A 19,733-nucleotide genomic window follows, 5' to 3' on the forward strand; every position below is an offset into this window, starting at 1 on the left:
GCTGCTATGTGTGGCCATTCCAATCTGCAGTTGTTGATAGTGGGATTGATGTCACACATACATAATTCATGACTTTAAAACGTTGCCGGTACAAAATACTGTGGTGTGTCACATATTTGTCTAATAAGTCTTCACATCTTTATGATGACTGTGACAGTGATTAGGTCAATTTAAATTACCTTAAATTAACTTAAATTATAAAAAACTGTTGGGAAGTGGTATATTAGAAAGGGCAGGTAGGTATCTACACTTGATAATAATGCCACAGTCACACATGAGGTCAAGTCAAGGTCTCATAAAAATAATCCTTGCTCAACCTTTGGTAGTCTGGTTCATGTGCAGTCAGGCTTAACATAGGAGAAAGGCATGTAAAGCTTTTAATATCAACAAAACAGTAAATAAGTAAAACACAGCACACACCAAAAAATCCAGCGATTAGAAGCAAATAGCGCTCAAAGGGTTAAAAAAGGTTGTGCTGGACCTGGACAGAGTCAAGAGTTCAGGTCACCCACAATGTGACACTTTTACAATTACTTCCAGAAGTGTTTCTTGATGCAGGAATGTGGCCCACAGCACCAGCCAAGGGTCCAGAGCTCTCTTGTGCAGTGCAAAGGTCCTGCAGAGCAGTCCTTTTTCTCCTGATGTTTCTTTTGGGTCTTTGAGGGTCCACAACACCAGCCAAGGGCTCAGAAGCTCTGATTTGCCTCTTGGAGGTTTGGGACTACAGCTCCCACAATGCACCTGGTCAAATCCTTAAAAGTCCACTGGACACTGGTCAGCTGGGCTCTTATTGCAGGAGTTGTTGCAGGTGACTCTTGGTAGCTCTTTTTTACCTGTTGATTTCAGGAAGTCCACTCCTTAAGTTTGAATTTAAGGCAAAGTCCTCTTTTGTGAAGTCCAGCGTGTGCAGCAGGTGCAGTCCATATGAGTGCAATCCCCTTATGGTACAGACCAGGGGTTTGGCAGGGCAGCCCTTCTTCTCTTGATGTTTCCAGGCAGGGATCAAAGTTGCTGGGCAGCTCTACCACTTACATCCAGGTTCCTGGGCTGGCCAACAAAAGGGCACCCGTGACCAATGGGGTACAGGGTGCCACCTTCTGTGATGACCACTTCCTCAAAGTGTGGCACATTTTTTGTACCAGAAAGCACTGCTTCTTAAAAATCCAAAATGAAGATAATCGTTTCTGGAGGGTCAAGTCTTGCTAAGCCCATCCACAGGTGTGGCTACCTTTCCCCTACGTTTCCCTTCCAACCCCTCTACTAATCTAATTAGACGGGCTCCCATCTGGCTGGGGGTGCAGGAAATGGGGGAGGTCTGGTTTCTGCCCCAACTGTGTTTCCCTCCTTTGAAGAGCAGTTAGGCCTCTGAGCCCCCTTCTTGCTCTGGCATCTCCTGCTGTAGCTGTCCTCCCACAAGATGGTTCATTTGTCTCAGCCCATGCCACTTCATATCTCATTAAGGCAGCTTGGCTCAGCCCGTCAGAGGCCTACCAATCAGGAAAAGCTATTGCATGGTTGATTTTATTTAACTTAGGAAAGAGTTCTAAAATGATTTCCCCGTAATAGTTATAATACATCTATCCTTGGAAAGTTGTTGGAGTTATTGTAACTATTAATTTGACACCTTGACTGATATTTAAACTTATTTCTATCAAAAGATGGGCCTTGTTAATTTTAAATAAAGACCTCCCATGTTAGCCTAAGCAGCTAATGCACTACCATAGGGAAACCGAAATTGGTCGTTTTTCCCCCTCACCAGGGTTTACAAAACAACTTTTATAATGTCACTGCTTATGAGTACACTGCATCCTACCCTTGGGACACCTAGGGTAGACCTTAGTGGTGACTTGTATGTACAAATTAGGTAGTTTAATACTTTGGAAGTACTTTCAATTCCAAAGTAAAATATAGACATAGTTTTAGCTTAAAAGCAGCCTACAACGCAGGGCTGGCTTTTACAATGCAGCAGGCATCACAGCAGTACACACTTAAGTGCAGTAAATTCCTGGGCCTCTAAAGTCACATGCCCTACCATATACTAGGGACTTCCAGGATGGGTGCCAGTACCAATTGGACTTATACCTGATTACCATAGACCTTTTTACGCAGAGCACTGGGCCTGGGCCTGGTTAGCAGAGCCCAGTGCACAATCTGAGTCAGAAAACACCAGTATCAGAGAACAAATGGGGGCAAAAAGTGATGGGACATTCACAAAAAGCCCAGTTTTCTCACACAAATGTGAAGATTTTTTGATGTGTGAAAAGTGATTTATTTTACAACTCTCAAATCATGGCTGTGTTACTATTCATTCTGCAAAGATTAGGAAAAACATTCGCAACAATTTGGTCCTGTCTCTCGATCTGCCACTGTGTACTCTATATCTACATCAGATTAATCAGCCTCTTCATGTTCAAGTGGGATTGCAGTCTCATAGACCCATGGGACATTTGTTTTAAGACAGATGTTCTGCAATATTGCACAGACTAAAATGATTTTGCAGACCATGGGAGGCAAATACAGAAGTCTTCCTCTTGATTTGTCCAGTCAGTGGTAACAGGACTGTAACACTCCAAACATTTGCTCCACAACATTTAGAGTTTTGCTCAGAGCCAAATTATATTTTTTCTGCCCATCGGTCTGGGGATTTTGAAATGGGGGTCATGATCCATGGCTGCAAATCATACCCTTGTTCACCTGAAAAGAGGAAAAAGCCAACATTCAATGATTTGATACCTAGTTACTTAGGCCTGATTAAGAGTTTGGCGGATTGGTTACTCCATCACAAACATGACGGATGTTCTGTCCACCATAGTGATTCCCATAGGATATAATGAGATTGTAATATAACAGACAGGATATTCATCACATTTGTGACAGACTCTAAATCAGGCCCTTAGACATAACTAACTATGCATGTTATATATGCAGGCAAAAGATGCACATTTCTCTACCTTTTAACTGATATATCTTAGGCACTGTTGACCATTGCTTTACCCATGTATGTTCAACATATATGGGTCACTGCACATATTGTACATGGTGGAAGGCATGTTATGTTATGTTATATGAGACTTAGGCCCTGATTTTATAGTTTTTGTGCCACATTACGGTCATTTATTGACACAAAAGAGGTGCAAACTTACAAAATACAATTCCCCAGTGGGGATATCTTGGCACTGTGATCAGCAGGTAGGTGATGTTAAAGGCATCATTAAAACAACCAGGTTTTTAAGTGTTTCATGAAGCCAGACTGACTAGTGCGTGCACGGATGTACAAAGGAAGCTTATTCCAATGATATGGTCCAAGGTAGGAAAAGGCTTGGCTACCATATTTGACTATGCAATTACACTAAGGACATAAAAGCAATTGATTGCTGGATCTTAAGTTCCTATTCAGAGGGTACCAGGTAAGTCTGTCTTGAAGGTATCTTGGGCCAGAGCCTGCCAGAGCTTTGTAAGTGAAGCAGAGCAGTTTAAATAATGCTCGCTTGTGAACAGGGAGCCAGTGTAGAGCTCTGAGTGCAGATGCTGATGGTGTCCTTGGAGGCAGGTTGTTTACCATACAGGTGGCGGTGTTTTGGACAACCTGCAATTTTGATAGAAGGGATTCATTAGAAGCACAGATTAGGGAATTGCCATAATCGAAATGACTGATTATTAATGCCTGGGTAAGTGTCTTCCGGGAGCTCAAAGGTAGCCACCAAAAGATTTTCCAGATTAGGTGCATAATGCCGAAGCAAGTACCACAGATGGAGGTAATCTGATCGCTCATAGAGACTTTGTCATCTAAGAGTATGCCCAAATTCCTGGCCTTAGTACTGGGCAAAGGGGCAGGACCGAGTTCCGCAGGCCACAAATCTTTTGCTCAATAAAGCTGGCCTTTTCTTAGCAAAATAATCTCTGTTTTTCCTCCATTGAGTTGGAGACAATTGAGGGACATCCAAATAGCAATTTTTGTTATGCAGGTGACAAATCGCTGTTTAACATTCTCAGTGTTGTGCCCAAAACAAGATGATCAATTGAGTGTTGTCTGAACAAGAAAAAGTTTCAACCCCATAGGACATAACTAAATGGGCTAGGGTGACTGAGTAGATGTTAAAAAGCATAGTGCTCAAGGAGGACCCCTAAGGAACACCCTTATCCAAGCTGATGGTGTTGGAATGGAAGATGCCTGTTATAAGTAGGGTCTCTAGTTGACAGAGGTATACACCCTTGTCCAAGTAGGGACCACAATCCTAGTCAGGGTAAGTCACACACAATCCAAATTATTGTGTGCCCACCCTCTGGTAGCTTGGCACTGAGCAGTCAGGCTTAACTTAGAAGGCAATGTGTAAGGTATTTGTGGAATAAATCATGCAATATCACAGGGAAAACACTACACAAATACACCACAAAGACTTAGAAAAATATAAGATATTTATCTGAGTAGATTAAGGTCAAAACAATCAAGATTTGAAAACACAAGTTGGAATATCACTTTTGCAATGAAGAGTCTTAAGTTCTTAAAAATCAACAATGGCCTCTTGTGTGCACAAAGTACCTGGTTTGCATCAAAATTACCTGCACAATGACTGCAGAGGAGGAGATGCGTGGAAAAAGGAAGCTGTGCGTTGGATTTCTGGATGCGGCACAGATGATGCATTGATTCTTCCCACTCTGCAAGGGCTTTGTATCAATTTCTGGTGCACAGGCTTGGATCCTCACTCTTTTGATGCCCATGGACGATGCGTGGAAATCCTGGGCGTGCAGGACGAAGTCAAAGGTGTTGCGTCGATCCGATATGACAATGCATCAGAGTCGCTGCTGCATGGCAGGCGCTGCGTCAATTCCTCATGCAGGAAGTTGGGCTGTGTTGTTCCAGCACGGCGATGCGTCGATCCTGTATGGCTGTACGTTGAAGTTCAGTTCGCAATGCAGGATGCTGCGTCAATCTCCACTCGGAGAGCCAGGCTGTGTCATTCTGGTTTGGCGATCCACAATTCTTTCACCGCTGGGCGGGCTGTGCATCATTTCTGACAGGCTGTGCATCTATTTTCGCTGCACAAGGAGTTTCCTTGAACAGTAGAAGTCTTTTTGGCACTGAGACTTTAGGAACAGGAGGCAAGCTCAATCCAAGCCCTTGGAAAGCACTTCTCAGCAGAGCCAGAGGCCAGCAAGCCAGCAGAGCAACAGCAAGGCAGCAGTCCTTCACAGCAAAGCAGTCCAGGTGAGTTCTTTGGGCAGCCAGGCAGCTCCTCTTGGCAGGTTGCAGGATCTGGTTCAGAGTGTCTGTCCCCGGAAGTGTCTGAGTTGGTGGGGTCAGGGACCCAGGTTATATGCCCAAAAGTGCCTTTGAAGTGGGGGGGACTTCAAATAGTGGTTTGAAGTGCACAAGTTCCCCATTCAGTACAGGTCTCTCTGCCAGGGTCCCAGAAGGGGGTTTGGCAGTCCATTGTGTGAGGGCAGGCCACAAGCCTCTGAAATGTAAGTGTCAGGCCCCTCCAGCCTTCCAGCCCAGGAAGACCCATTCAGTATGTAGATGAGTGCAGGTTTGACTGAGTATCCTGTTTTTGTGGTTGTCTGGGTGAAATGCATAAGGGAGCTGTTAACCAGCCCAGCCCAAACGTGAATTGGAGACAGGCTGTAAGGCACAGATGGATTTTAAGCACAGAGAAATTCTCCCTTTCTAAAAGTGGCATTTCTAGAATAGTTAAATAAAATCCAACCTCACCAATAAGCACGATTTTGTATTAGCTTTCCGGCCATACTAAATATGACCTGTTTACCCCGTTTCTGATCAGAATCTACCAGTCAAACAGTATATGTGGTTAGCCCTAACGGTAGCCTATAAAAGCAGCAAGACCCACAGCAGAGGAAAATGAATTTATGAGTTTTCCACTACCAGGAAATATAAAACACACAGGTATATGTCCTGTCTTTTATCTACACAGCACCCTGCCCTATGGGTTACCTAGGTCGTACCTTAGGGGTGACTTATATGTAGAAAAAGGGAGTTTAATGCTTGGCATTTACTACTAAATGCCAAGTGGAAAGGGCACTGAAACTGCACACACAGGCCTTGCAATGACAGGCCTGAGACATGGTTAAGGGGCTACTTATGTCGGTGGCACAACCAGTGCTGCAGGCCCACTAGTAGCATTCAATCTAAAGGCCCTGGGAATATGTAGTGCACTTTACTAGGGGCTTAGAAGTGGATAGAATTGGGTATGAACCAATGTTACCATGTTTTAAGGGAGACAGCACATGCACTTTTTTACTGGTTAGCAGTGAAACAAGCAAAAACACAGTCAGAAAAGTGGCGTGAGGCAGACAAAAAATTGGAAGATGACCACCCTAAGGCTGTCAGGTCTAACAATGCCCATAGAAACTGTTTGTACCCCGTCCTTGAGGAAATCCGTCAGCCAGTCAAGAACGGCTCCCTGGATGCCTATCTGTTAAAGGCGCTGCACCAAGATTGAATGGAAAGTGTTGTTAAACGCTGCTGATGGGACAAGCAAGACCAGCATGGCTGGGTTACCTGCATCCAAGGATAACCTGATAGTGTCTACCACTACAAGCAGTATTGTTTTAGTGCTGTGAGAAGGTCTGAAGGCTGGTTGAGAATTGTACAACATACTATCGCCCTCCAGGTGAGAGGAGAACTGTTTGTTGATGTGGGTTCCCAAGACCTTGCCCAGTAGCGGAAGCAGAGATATAGGACAGTAGTTAGTTCGATCCTTAGGGTTTGAATTAGGGTTTTTCAGAATAGGTGTTACACGGGCTGATTTCCAGGGCCATGGGACAGAGACTTGGGTCAAGAACTGGTTACACAGTGCTGTAATTGCTGGCTCAAGAAAAGGAGAAAGAGTTGCCATGATCTGTGGAGGACAAAGATCAGAAGGGGAGCCAAATTTGACTTTCCCTAGCAAATTAATCATCCTTGTTGAAGAACTAGGCTTAAATCTTTCTGAGGCAGAATTTCGTGGTAGATCAGTATTACAAGAGTCCAAAAAGGAAGTAATCCTGAAATTAAAGCTATGGTAAATATTGTCAATTTTAGTTTGAAAATAGCTGGCCAAGGTGCCACAAAGAGTCTGAGAGGCAGGAATGACAGAGGGACATAATGAGGGTTTAACAAAGGCGTTTAAGATGTTAAATAGTTCCTTAGAGGAGTTACCTGCCTGATCTATTTTGTTAACAATGTGTTGTTTGCGTGTTGTCCTCATTTTAAAGTGATACACACGTTCTGCAGATTAAAATATGTATCGCTTCTTGTTTTTGATGCCCTCCACGTGTGCTCTGATTTTTACACCAAGAGTTATTGGCTTTGAATTGTTATTGTGCAGTCCCCTAGGGTCTGCGTGTAGGTATTGTGAGGGTGGAAGACTCCATCTTCCATCCCTCCGCTCACTGCTGCGCAAGCGGCTGAGCATTGATGTTTAGTACCTACAGCAGGTTGTGCTGAGCCATCAGTATATATGACAGCATTGTATCTGTCTAATGGCAAGATATTTAGAGGAGCCGGGTATTCTTGTTCGTACTGGAGAAACTCTTGTGTCTGAAGTTTTGGATCAAAAATGTAATCGGCATCAGTGGCAGTAAGAAACGTTGCCCATTGAATCCAACGAGAATGTAATGCTTTAGCACTTGGAACGCTTGCTTTGGTGACAGCCTCCAAGGCCGGCACCGGGGAAACAACAATAATACGTTGTCCCTGGGCAAGTGGCCTCTCTTTTATGACAGCCATCTAACCTGCCGTCAGAATCATCTCTGTAGGTGCAAAACACTGTTCTGCATTACAATATAAATGTGATTTATATGCGATGGGTACTGTGTCACCTTCATTGAAGGTGACATAAGTAAATCCAATGGCACCAGCAATTATTCTGATGACCACATATTTTTATTGTCATGTGTCTGCAAGTGTTTGGCTTCTAGCATGTCCTGTTGCAGTTCCCTAAGGATGCGTTTGTGTTCAACTGTCCAGTGTCTGCTAGAAAAATTGGGCTGAACCAAGTCATAAAGGGGGTCATTCTGACCCTGGTGGTAATTACCGCCATGGCGGAGGTTGGCGGTAGCACCGCCAACAGGCTGGCGGTGCTCCGCCGGGCATTCTGACCGCGGCGGTACAGCCGCGGCCAGAAGCGTAAAGCCGGCGGTGTACCGACGACTTTCCGCTGCCCATGGGAATCCGCCATGGCGGCGCAGCTTGCTGCGCCGCCATGGGGATTCTGACAGCCCATACCGCCATCCTGTTCCTGGTGGTTCGCCCGCCGTGAATAGGATGGCGGTATGGGGTGTCGTGGGGCCCCTGGGGGCCCCTGCAGTGCCCATGCCAATGGCATGGGCACTGCAGGGGCCCCCGTAAGAGGGCCCCACAAAGAATTTCAGTGTCTGCTTAGCAGACACTGAAATTCGCGACGGGTGCAACTGCACCCGTCGCACCTTCCCACTCCGCCGGCTCCATTCTGAGCCGGCTTCCTCGTGGGAAGGGTGTTTCCCGCTGGGCTGGCAGGCGGACTTTCGGCGGTCGCCCGCCAGCCCAGTGGGAAAGCCAGAATGACCGCCGCGGTCTTTTGACCGCGGAGCGGTCTTTCGGCGGGAACCGCTTGGCGGGCGGCGACCGCCGTCCGCCGCGGTCAGAATCACCCCCAAAGTGGCTTGATACGTTGTGCATAATCTGGAATGTATGTTCTGCTAAAGTTTAAGAAACCTAGTAGTGACTGTAGTTTCTTGAGAGTGTTAGGAGGGAGCAGTTGTGCACATTTTTCCAGAAAGTGCCGGGCCAGGCTCTTGCCCTCATTCGATAGCTCGTATCCCAGGAATAATACACTGAGAAAGGCAATATTACTTTTCTGAAAATTAAATTTGTAACCGAGGCCTGCAAATCCCAAAATGATCCGGTCGACCCTTGCAAGATGAATGCCAAGGTTGTCATTTGTGAGATATATGTCATCCACATAGGATAACGCCTCGGAATCAACATCATGTAATATTGATGTTACACGGGCTGAGAACAGCCCTCGGCTGTTCTTATAGCCTTGAGGCAAACCACAAAAGTGTTTCTGTGAGCCAAATGAGAATGCACTCAGGTCCCAACTTTCATGTGCTAAGTTCTGGCAGAAAAAGCCATTAGATATGTCTAATGTTGTTTTATATTTTTTACGCACTATATTATATATTAGTGCTGTGCTATGTTAGTTTTGTATAGCATATGTGCGGTTATGACTATTTAAATGCCTGTAATCAATGACTATTCTGTATGAATGGTCTGGCTTAGCAACGGGGAATAACGGGTTATTCGTTGCAGATGTACAGGGCTCAATTACTCCCTGGTACTCAAGCTGGGTGAGGATCTTCCTCACCGGTGCTTTCGCTTCATGTTTAACAGGATATTGTGGCTGCGGATGGGGTGTGGACCTAACGGGAATAATATGACAAGGAGTCTCCTTGTCCCAACCTACATGATTGCGATAGTACGCAGGTGCCTGTGCTAAAGCCCATTTAGTAGCATAGGCTTCTTTTTCTGCCTCCGTAACAAGATCGGAGAAAGAAGGCAAAATGACATCTTCCCAATGCGGGAGCTTACGGACGTGTTCAGGAGGCCAGTCTCTTTCTGCCAATAGGATATCACTAGTAAGTTCATCCCAAAATATCACACTAATGGTGCGCTCCACGTCCCCCTCTATCTGAATTTTTAAATCATAAACCCTGTCAGGTGGGAGTACGCAGCCGTCCGCAGTTTCAACTGCGATAAAATCGCTAGTTGCTGTCGCATCCAGATGATCTTTCAGACTTTGGCGACATATCGTAGTCACCGCCCACGTCTTGGTACTCAACAGTGTTCTCAAGTGTACTGGCATTTTTAGCTGTCAGTGCTGCCACCTTTTCCGTTTTAAACTGTGGCTTTTGCTGAGGAGTCTTTTCTTCTTTTTTAATTGTGGTCTGCTGCTAGTCTTTTTTTTGTTTCACGTATTCAGGACGTCGGTCTAGACGGCCCCCTCTCTCGCTACGTCTATCCGGTGCATCCTGAAAGAGAGGGAAGTGAATCAGTTTATCTGTCTGGAGTTTTTATGCTCTCCCTATTTCTGAGATTGTATCTCCTTTCGGAATTCTCCGGGTGTGGAGAATCAGCTCTCTTATTTCTTCTGTCTTTTAAATCTTTTTGTTTGTCCCAGCGCTTCTTACGGCCTTCTTGTGCCTGCTTCGTACCCTCCTTATGGGTGGTACTTTGTAACTCAAATTTCTTTGGCTTGGCTCCCAAACTATCCCGCCCTATACTAGTATAGGTATCGGAAATAATTTTTGTTAGCTGTCTCTCATGTTCCAAGTGTGGAGTTTCTCAGAGACACTGGTGTACAGCCAGTGCTACCGCTTCCCCTTTAATATTACAGAGTATTATTGAGGAAACCGCGTCAAAATTACGCATTAACTTCATCCCCAAATCCAAAGCTGGTGCAGCCCCGTGCTCATTTTGTGTTTGTTTGAACACCTCTGGTAAATTGGTAAGTGTTGGGGTACCATGTGTGGTAGAAAAAATAGCAGCGAAGACTGTGCCCCATGTGGCGCAGTCATCCACCGAGGGAACCATCCCAAAAGGCAAGCACATAATGAGCAGTTTATGTTTTTCCTGTGGTCCTGTATGTGGAAACACAGCTTCCAGCTGATTAGTTTTCTGGGCAATCCAGAACAGTATTTTTCCCGTTCTGCGGGTACTTTACCCATGATAGTATGCACTGTTTGTGGATTATTCCCAGTAGTCAATTGGTAACCACCAGGTACCAGCGGTGCTGGATGCGCTGGTGTGGTGTTCAAAGTTCGCATTATGAACTGAACTAATCGTCTATATAATGTCACTAATTCATTATATAAATCTTGCAGATCTGCTATTGTCATATTTTGTATGTCTGGGTGAGGTGTGTACGTGGCAAACATAGGCCACGTTGGTCCATCATTACTTAAGGGACTTAGGGGGTCATTTCGACCCCGGCGGGCGGTCATCTGACCGCGGGGGGCATTCCGACTTTCCCGCTGGGCCGGCGGGCGATCTGCAAAAGATCGCCTGCCGGCCCAGTGGGAAAGCCCCAGCAAAGATTTGCTGAGGTGCGACGGGTGCGAAGGTGCCAAGCAGACACTGAAAATCTTGCTGGGGCCCTGTTAGGGGGCCCCACGACACCCGTTCCCGCCAGCCTGTGTAAACCGCCAGGAACAGGCTGGCGGGAAAGGGGTCGGAATCCCCATGGCGGCGCTGCCTGCAGCGCCGCCATGGAGGATTCATTTGGCCTGGGGAAAACCGGCGGGAAATCGCCGGTTTCCCTTTTCTGACCGCGGCTTTACCGCCGCGGTCAGAATTGGCCAGGAAGCACCGCCAGCCTGTTGGCGGTGCTTCCCGCCAGGGTCAGAATGACCCCCTTAGTCTCACTCTTTGTAGTACATGAGGTAGGGCGCCTTCAAGCCAGTTCTGGTGCTCTTGGTATGTGAGGGATATTTCATGATACTGGTATGCTTGGTACCGGTGAGGTACATTCATAAGAGTAACATCCCCGCCCTCATCTGTAAGGCCATGGTTAGTAAGTGTTGTGTCAGTGCTTCTCTAGCATTTTCAGGACTGTCTGTGGCGTTAGCCATATCATAAACATTTGGTGAATAGATGGAACACCAAGTGGGGAGAAAAGTCCTTTTATAAGTTCGCGCTCGAACAACCTACAGCCTCATTAGGTGGTACCTTTTCAGCTGAGGAGGATTTTCCCAAAGACCACGGACGTCTCTGTATAATGGTACTTAGGGTACCTGTTGTCTGTGAGACAGTGATAGTCAGGGTATCCGTAAATTAGTGCCTAAACACCATCGTTGGTGGCGCCATGTCGTAGTTTGGACTCTTGCTCTGGGCAAGACTGCTGGTTAGAGAATGACAGTACTTTTGTTTGTAGGCGACTATGCCTATCCTACAACAAGTCGCAACTGTTGTCCCAACCTTACCGGCTCACTAGCAGCACCTCACCAGAAACACAATAGTAAAAGGTGATTTGTGGCAGCCTTTACTCATGGACTCGAGAATAAGACATCTCAGGGAGTGTCGTGGTTAAACGGAGATTACCCCTTTCTCACAGATATATCATGTCTCATACAAACACAGGCAATGACAAAGATGCAGTAAAGTTTCAATAGTTTTTATTCAACACAACTGCAATTTGCGATATGTTGCATGGGCTGCAATGATCAGGATAATGAATAATGCAAGAAACAGCATTGTGAAGACGAGAGTCATTATTACAAAGACCGCCACCATCTTGCAATGCATGTAAGAGACATGCGAGATGTAATATGCCCTAAAACCCTAATATGATAGGCCTAACCTCCTACCTAAAGGAGAGCTGGGTTTGCTAAACATACTCTGCCAATGCCATGTCCATAAGAGGAGCCCCCAACCCTTGTTACCTTGGATTGAGGTCTCTATCTCAGACTCTGCAGGGACACGAAGACTGGGTCAGCATCAAGACGACGTGCAGCATCGATATCAGCGATGGTGGCGATGCCCTCTGGTCGGAATCCCTCTAATTATCTGTCTAAAGTACGTTGTATTTATACAGATCTACCAGGACCCCTGATGTAGATGTGTTCCCAAACAATAGATAACAGACATGCTTTGGACAGCAATTATTATAAACAATCCCTCAAAAGTGTAGAGAGGGAAAATCCCTAAGTGTGAACACCTATTGTTTGTTTGTCTTTGTGCTTGTTCTTGACGCCTTAGCGCGGTGGCACTGATAATGCAAAGCATAACAAGCGGCCTAACTATCAACAAGGCAGCCATCTTAGATGAATTAAATAATTAAAGGAGCTAAGACAGAACAGGCTAAGTAGGTCAAAAGTCACTAGGTGATGGGGCACAAGTCTGCAAGCCAAAGGCTAAGCTAACTCCTGTAATCTCATTAAAACAAACTAGGATTCACTACAGCACCTGGCGTCTCAATGCCAGGTTGTGCAACATACAGCATGCCACGATGATCTCGCACACCTTCTTGGGTGAGTAGTTCAGGGATCCACCTGTCAGATGGAAGCATCGGAACCTGGACTTCAGGAGGCCGAAGGTCCTCTCAATAATCCTCCTTGTTCGCCCATGTGCCTCATTGTAAAGTTCCTCTGCCCTTGTCCTGGGATTCCTCACTGGGGTCAGTAGCCATGACAGGTTGGGGTAACCAGAGTCACCTGTAAATATCGAGAGACAATTGTGAGACACACACTAACCCTTAGGGACAACCCCATACCAAGACACCTACATATACTGGGTGGGGACTTTGGGCTCACCTATTAGCCGCACCCTGTGCCTCTGGAATTGGCCCATTACATAAGGGATGATGCTCTTTCTCAATATATAGGCGTCATGCACAGAGCCAGGATATTTTGCATTCACATGGGAGATGTACTGGTCCGCCAAACACATCATTTGCACATTCATCGAATGATAGCTTTTTCTATTCCTGTAGACCTGTTCATTTCTGTGGGGGGGGGGGCAAATGCCACATGTGTACCATCAATGGCACCAATGCTGTTGGGGATATGTCCCAGGGCATAGAAGTCAGCTTTCACTGTGGCCAAATCCTCCACCTGGGGGAACACGACGTAGCTGCGCATGTGTTTCAGCAGGGCAGACAACACTCTGGTCAACACGTTGGAGAACATTGGCTGAGATATCCCTGATGCCATGGCCACTGTAGTTTGAAAGGAGTCACTTGCCAGGAAATGGAGCACTGACAAGACCTGCACTAGAGGGGGATTCCTGTGGGCTGGCGGATAGCTGACATCAGGTCTGGCTCCAATTGGGCACACAGTTCTTCGATTGTGGCACGAACAAGTCTGTATGTGATTATAATGTGTCTTGCCTCCATTGTCGACAGGTCCACCAGGGGTCTGTACACCGGAGGATGCCGCCATCTCATATGCTGCCTCTGGTTGTTGCCTATGGAGGAGAACGGTAAGCAGAAGGTCATTTACCACATAGACAGCACAACTGTGTTTGCATGAATGTCAGAAAAGCAGTGTGTGTAATCGAGAGTCAGTATATGTGCCAATATGTGCTGTGACAGAGTTAGGTGCTATGTCCCCCCCTGAAATGGCATCTGCCTGACCTGTGAGGAGGGACAAGGGGAAATGAGGTAACTGTGCTGGAGTTGTGCAGCGTCGCAGTAGGCGGTCGAAGACCACCACACAACTCTGCATTGGTTATCATTGGTCCCTATGGGTTCCAGGAGCCATTGGCGATGTAAGCCGGCGGTGACGGTACGCACCGCTGCAGACATGACCACCATTTTCTACCTATTCACTCACTTGCTACCTGACCATCAACAGGAGAGGACCTACACTGCAAGTGCTGCTGTGACCTGAGTCTGGAAGCGACAATGGCTAGAGTGTCTGGGGAAAGGACCCTTGCCTTCACTGCGGAGGAGTTGGAGAAACTGGTGGATGGGGTCCTCCCCCAGTACACGTTACTCTACGGTTCTTCAGACAAACAGGTGAGTACACTGTGAGCATGATGCATGGGCAATGCCTGTTTGGAGTGGTGTGGATGAAAGCCACTTGTTAGGGTGTGCTAAGGTGTCCTGGCCTGAATGCTGCATGAGAGGTGGTCAGTGTATGTGCGTCAGTACGGGTGAGTAATGATATTTTCCACAGTCTTTTCCCTCTAGGTCAGTGCCCACCAGAAGAAGGGTATTTGGCGTGCCATCGCCAAGGAGGTGCAGACCCTGGGGGTCTATCACAGGTGGATCACCTACTGCCGCAATAGATGGGAGAACCTGCGCCACTGGACCAAGAAAACGGCAGAGGCCCAGCTGGGGCTGGCTTCCCAACGTGGAAGGGGTGCCCGTCGCACCATGACCCCCCTGATGTTCCGCATCCTGGCGGTGGCCTATCCGGAGTTGGATGGGCGCTTGAGGGCATCACAGCAGCCACAAGGGGATGAGTACAGTTTCATAAAGCTGACTTTGAGCGCTTTAGGAACTAGCTGGGTGGGGGATGTGGTGCCCCTAAGCCTGGGCGATCAGGGTAGGTCTCTTGTTTGCAGGCTCTGAAGCACCCCTACCCAATGGTACAAGTGGCCAACTACTACTGGGCAGGGTCCTGTGGGTGTCAGGTGTGCACGTGCTGGCGTTAGGCATTGTACCCCATGGGCTGGTGACTACCTTACTGACTGGTTGGGCATGGTCTAGTGCATAGGGCAGCTCAGTGTGTGTTGTGTACACCAACGGTAGTGGTGTTGCTGGCATTGACCATGTGTATCCTCTGTCTATCCCCCCCTTCTTGTTTTGTCACCCTGTCCTTGTGTGCATTAGGATCATCTGGCGGAGGAGCAGAGGCACCGGCGACAGAGGGAGCTGCATCCCACATGGCCCATGAGGGTGAATCCACTGAGGGTGAAGGCACCAGTGGGAGGGAGGGCGAGGGGAGTTCCACAACGAGGACAGGAGGGGATATCAGCGACTCCTCCTCTGATGGAAGCTCCCTGGTGGTGGCGGACAGCTCTGTGCCCACCCCAACAACAGGTACAGCCGCCACCCCCCCTACCAGCACTGCTCTCCCAGCAGCCCCTCAGTGTGTTTCCTGTGCCCGCTCACCCAGGAGGGTGGGCATCTCCTTCGCCCCAGGCACCTCAGGCCCTGCCCCAGTCAGCCCTGCTGCCCTCAGTTAGGAGGCTATTGACCTCCTGAGATCCCTCACTGTTGGGCAGTCAACCATTTTGAATGCCACCCAGGGTGTCGAGAGGCATTTGCAACAAACAAATGGATACCTGGAGGGCATTCATTCTGGTGTGGCGGTCTAACAGAGAGCATTTCAGGCTCTGGCCTCAGCACTGATGGCAGCCATTGTCCCTGTGTCCCCCCTCCAACTTCTACTACCCCGACCCAATCCCCTCTACCTCAGCCTATCCCAAGCAAACCTTCAGACCAGCATGCACACACATCAACACACAAAAGTGGCTCAGGAAAACATAAGCACCACACATCATCACACAGGCACGCACACAAGCACCATACCCATGCACACATACCAACATCCACTTCCTCTACTGTGCCCTCCTCCTCCTCTTCGTCCAACTCCCTCCTAGTAGCGTCTCCACTCACACGTGCATGCACTACATCATCAGCCACTGCCTCCATCACCAGCACGCCCATCACAACACACCCCTCACGAGCAATCACCACCCCCACAAACATGCACACGTCCCCTGTGTCCTCTCCCAGTGTGTCTGTGAGCTCTCCTCCCAAAGTCCACAAACGCAGGCACACACCCACTCAACAGCCATCCACTTCAAAAGAGCCTCCAGCCCATGCACCTTCACCCAAACTCAGCAGACGTACACCTCCTACATCCACTACCTCTTCCTCCACTCCCACACCCCCTCCATCTGCCCGTCCCAGTGTGTCAAAAAAACTTTTCCTGGCTATCGTTGACCTCTTCCCTACACCTCTCTCCCCCATCCTTCCCCTAGGGCCAAGATGTCTAGATCCCAGGCCAGCCCCTCAGACACAAAATCGGCGTCCGCTGTGGTCCCTGCAAATCCAAGAGGATCGAAGTGGGCACCCGTCAGGGCTGCTATTGTGCCACCTACCGATGCAAAGGACCACCCGATTCCGCCACCTGCCAAGGTTAAGAAGGGGCAGGCATGCAGCAAGGAAAAGACGCACCACCCACCCAGCAAGGCCTCATCCAAAACCAAAGAGGACAGTGACAAGGTCCTAGCAGCGACTACCAAGGTGGGGAAGGGACACAAAAGTAAAGGCAAGTCTCCTGGTGAGGGACTGGTGACCACCATTACTCATGTCAGGCCAGAAACCTGTACTAGGGTAAGCACCGCCGCAACAACCGTCACATGCACCGCCGCTTCCACAACGACAGTCACCAGCAGCCTCCCCAGTGGTCAGCTGTCCGAGTCTGCTGGAGACGGCCTCATGTCTCCTTCCACTACTACATCTCCACCGCAGCCACCACCACCTGCACCACCATATGCAAAGCCACGTTCCCAGCCGGTGCCACTACATCGGATATCAGGAGCATCCCCATTGGGCATCCGTCTGAGGCTGCTGGAGATGGCCTGGTGTCTCCCTCCACTACTATGGACACCTGCACCACGGGCAGCACCGGCAGCATCTCCCCCGCAGACACCACCGCAGCCACCAGCACCAGCACTGCAACCTGCACCGCCATATGTACCGCCACATGCCCAGCCGGTGCCACTACATTGGATATCAGCAACATCCCCAGTGGGCAGCTGTCCGAGGTTGTAGGAGACGTCCTGGACCCTGCACACACCACATGAGGCACCACCACCAGCACTAGCACTACCAGCAGTTTGCAGCCTAAGTTGCCGCAGGATGGAGTGTGGCTCTGCCTCCATGGAGTATCATGCTATGTGTTCCCTGCACATCTCGGGCCTCAGACACCCAGGTGAAGGAATGAGAACTGCCACACCCCAGGTGCAGCATCACTGGGCACAAGGCCACCTCCAGAACCAGTGGAGAGATGCATCCACTCACCCCCTCCTTGGCAGGATGAAGCAGACTGGGCACAAAGCCCCCTCCAGAACCAGTGGAGAGATGCATCCACTCACCCAATCCTTGGCAGGATGAAGCACACTGGGCACAGAGCCCCGTCCAGAACCAGTGGTGAGATGCATCCACTCACCCCCTCCCTTGGCAGGATAAAGCAGACTGGGCACAAAGACCCCTCCAGAAACAGTGGAGAGATGCATCTACTCACTTAATCCTTGGCAGGATGAAGCACACTGGGCACAAAGCCCCCTCCAGAACCAGTGGAGAGATGCATCCACTCACCCCCTCCTTGCCAGTATGAAGCACACTGGACACAAAGCCCCCTCCAGAACCAGTGGAGAGATGCATCCACTCTCCCAATCCTTCGGAGGATGAAGCAGACTGGGCACAAAGCCACCTCCAGAACCAGTGGAGAGATGCATCCACTCACCCAATCCTTGGCAGGATGAAGCAAACTGGGCACAAAGCCCCCTCCAGAACCAGTGGAAGGAGGCATCCACTCACCCCCTCCTTGGCAGGATGAAGCACACTGGGCACAAAGCCCCCTCCAGAACCAGTGGAGAGATGGATCCACTCACCCAATCCTTGGCAGAATGAAGCACACTGGGCACAAAGCCCCCTCCAGAACCTGTGGAGAAGCCATCCACTTGAGAGACTGTGGCCTTGCACTCCCCAGGACCAAGCAGTGGGCACACCAACCACTTGAGAGACTGTGGCTTTGCACTTTCCAGGACCAAGCAGTGGGCAAACCACCCACTTGAGAGATTTGAGTGACTGTGTCTTTGCACTCCCCAGGACCAAGCAGTGGGCAAGCCACCCACTTGAGAGACCTGAGAGACTGTGGCTTAGCACTCCCCAGGACATCACTGTGGGCATGGAGCCCCCTCGAGGAGCAGTGGCGTAGTACCATCTTCCGGCTGAGGTGCTCCCCCTCCCCTACCCGCTGAGGTGCCTGTTTTTTTTCGACTTGATGCCTCTGCAGTGTTCTCTCCGTTTTGAGGCAGGAATCAAGTGTGTGCTTCGGCCATGATATTTGGGCCCACTGGTCCATGGACATTTACAAGGGACAGTAGTGTACGGCCTTCTGTACATAATGTAAATATTTGTATATACTGATTTTTTAAAATTCGTTTGCTATATCTGCATGTTCCAAAATATTACTGATTGAACTCAATTCCTTTTGTCCTTGTGTTCTTCCAGGGAGTAACAGGGTGTACCTGTAATTATGATGGATGTGTTAGTGTGTATGGTGTTGTGGGTGAGGGTGGGGGGTGGAGGTGTTGCGTGTCACGTGTGTGTGTCACTCTCTTTTACCTGCCCTGTGTGCTAGGTGCAGTACTCACCATCGTCGCCGCAGCCGCCGCCGCCGCCTTCTTTCTATTTCCTGGTGTATTAGTAGATACACCAACATGGGGAGGACCTGCAGTTCGGGCTCCATGGCGTCCTGGTTCTTCGTTGAGTGTCGAAAGCTGAGTGATTCCCCTTCAGTGTACTGTTTCCGCAATGATTTTGATGTTGTTGATTCCGCCCCGGAAAAGCCGGCGGATTGGCCTCTCATAATATGGTGGGCGGTACACTGTCTTTCGCCTGTCTGTTAGCGGTGACCCCCACTGTGTTTGTTGCTCCCGCCCTGGCGGTCCGGCTGTTAAAGTGGCTGTCTATGTTGGCTGTTTCCGCCATGGTCGTGATCCCATTTTTTTTACCGCTGACTGTTGGCGGAGTTACTGCCGCTTTAACACCGACCGCCAGGATTGTAATGAGGGCCTATGTCTTTTCCACCAAATGTAGGAGGCTGGCTTTCTATATAGTGTACGAAAAAGACGTGCACTGTGCAGACAGTCCAAGCAACCCCACTTTGGTATCCTGAGGTAAAAAGCAGACCGCCTAATGCTTTGTTTTTGTGGTACTGTGGTACTGTGGGCAAGCAGTTAGGCTTATCTTGGAGACGTGCTAAGCATTTGCTTTACTCACAGTATCAATAAATGTGGATACACACTCAAAAGAACTTGAGACCAATTTACAGAAACACTTCAGATTTTTGTAAGATTTTTAGACCAAGATCATCAAAAAATCAGGTAAGTACTTTTTAAGTTATGTTTTTTCAAAGTTTAGCAAAAAAAGTGTTTTAGTGCGTAATTACCAACCATAGGAATTCAATGGGAGAAACCTTTAAATATGCACATAAAATCAGGCAGTTCTCTCACA

General features: G+C 48.5%; 1 protein-coding gene across 1 annotated transcript in view; it reads right to left on the minus strand.

Annotated features, from left to right (window-relative positions):
• The window catches only part of LOC138301675 (olfactory receptor 6F1-like), a 146,776-nt gene that overhangs the window by 61,826 nt on the left and 65,217 nt on the right, over positions 1 to 19,733 (minus strand). The gene's annotated exons all lie outside the window — the stretch shown is intronic.

This window comes from Pleurodeles waltl, chromosome 6 (genome assembly GCF_031143425.1).
Source record: "Pleurodeles waltl isolate 20211129_DDA chromosome 6, aPleWal1.hap1.20221129, whole genome shotgun sequence".
Classification (NCBI taxonomy): Eukaryota; Metazoa; Chordata; class Amphibia; order Caudata; family Salamandridae; genus Pleurodeles; species Pleurodeles waltl.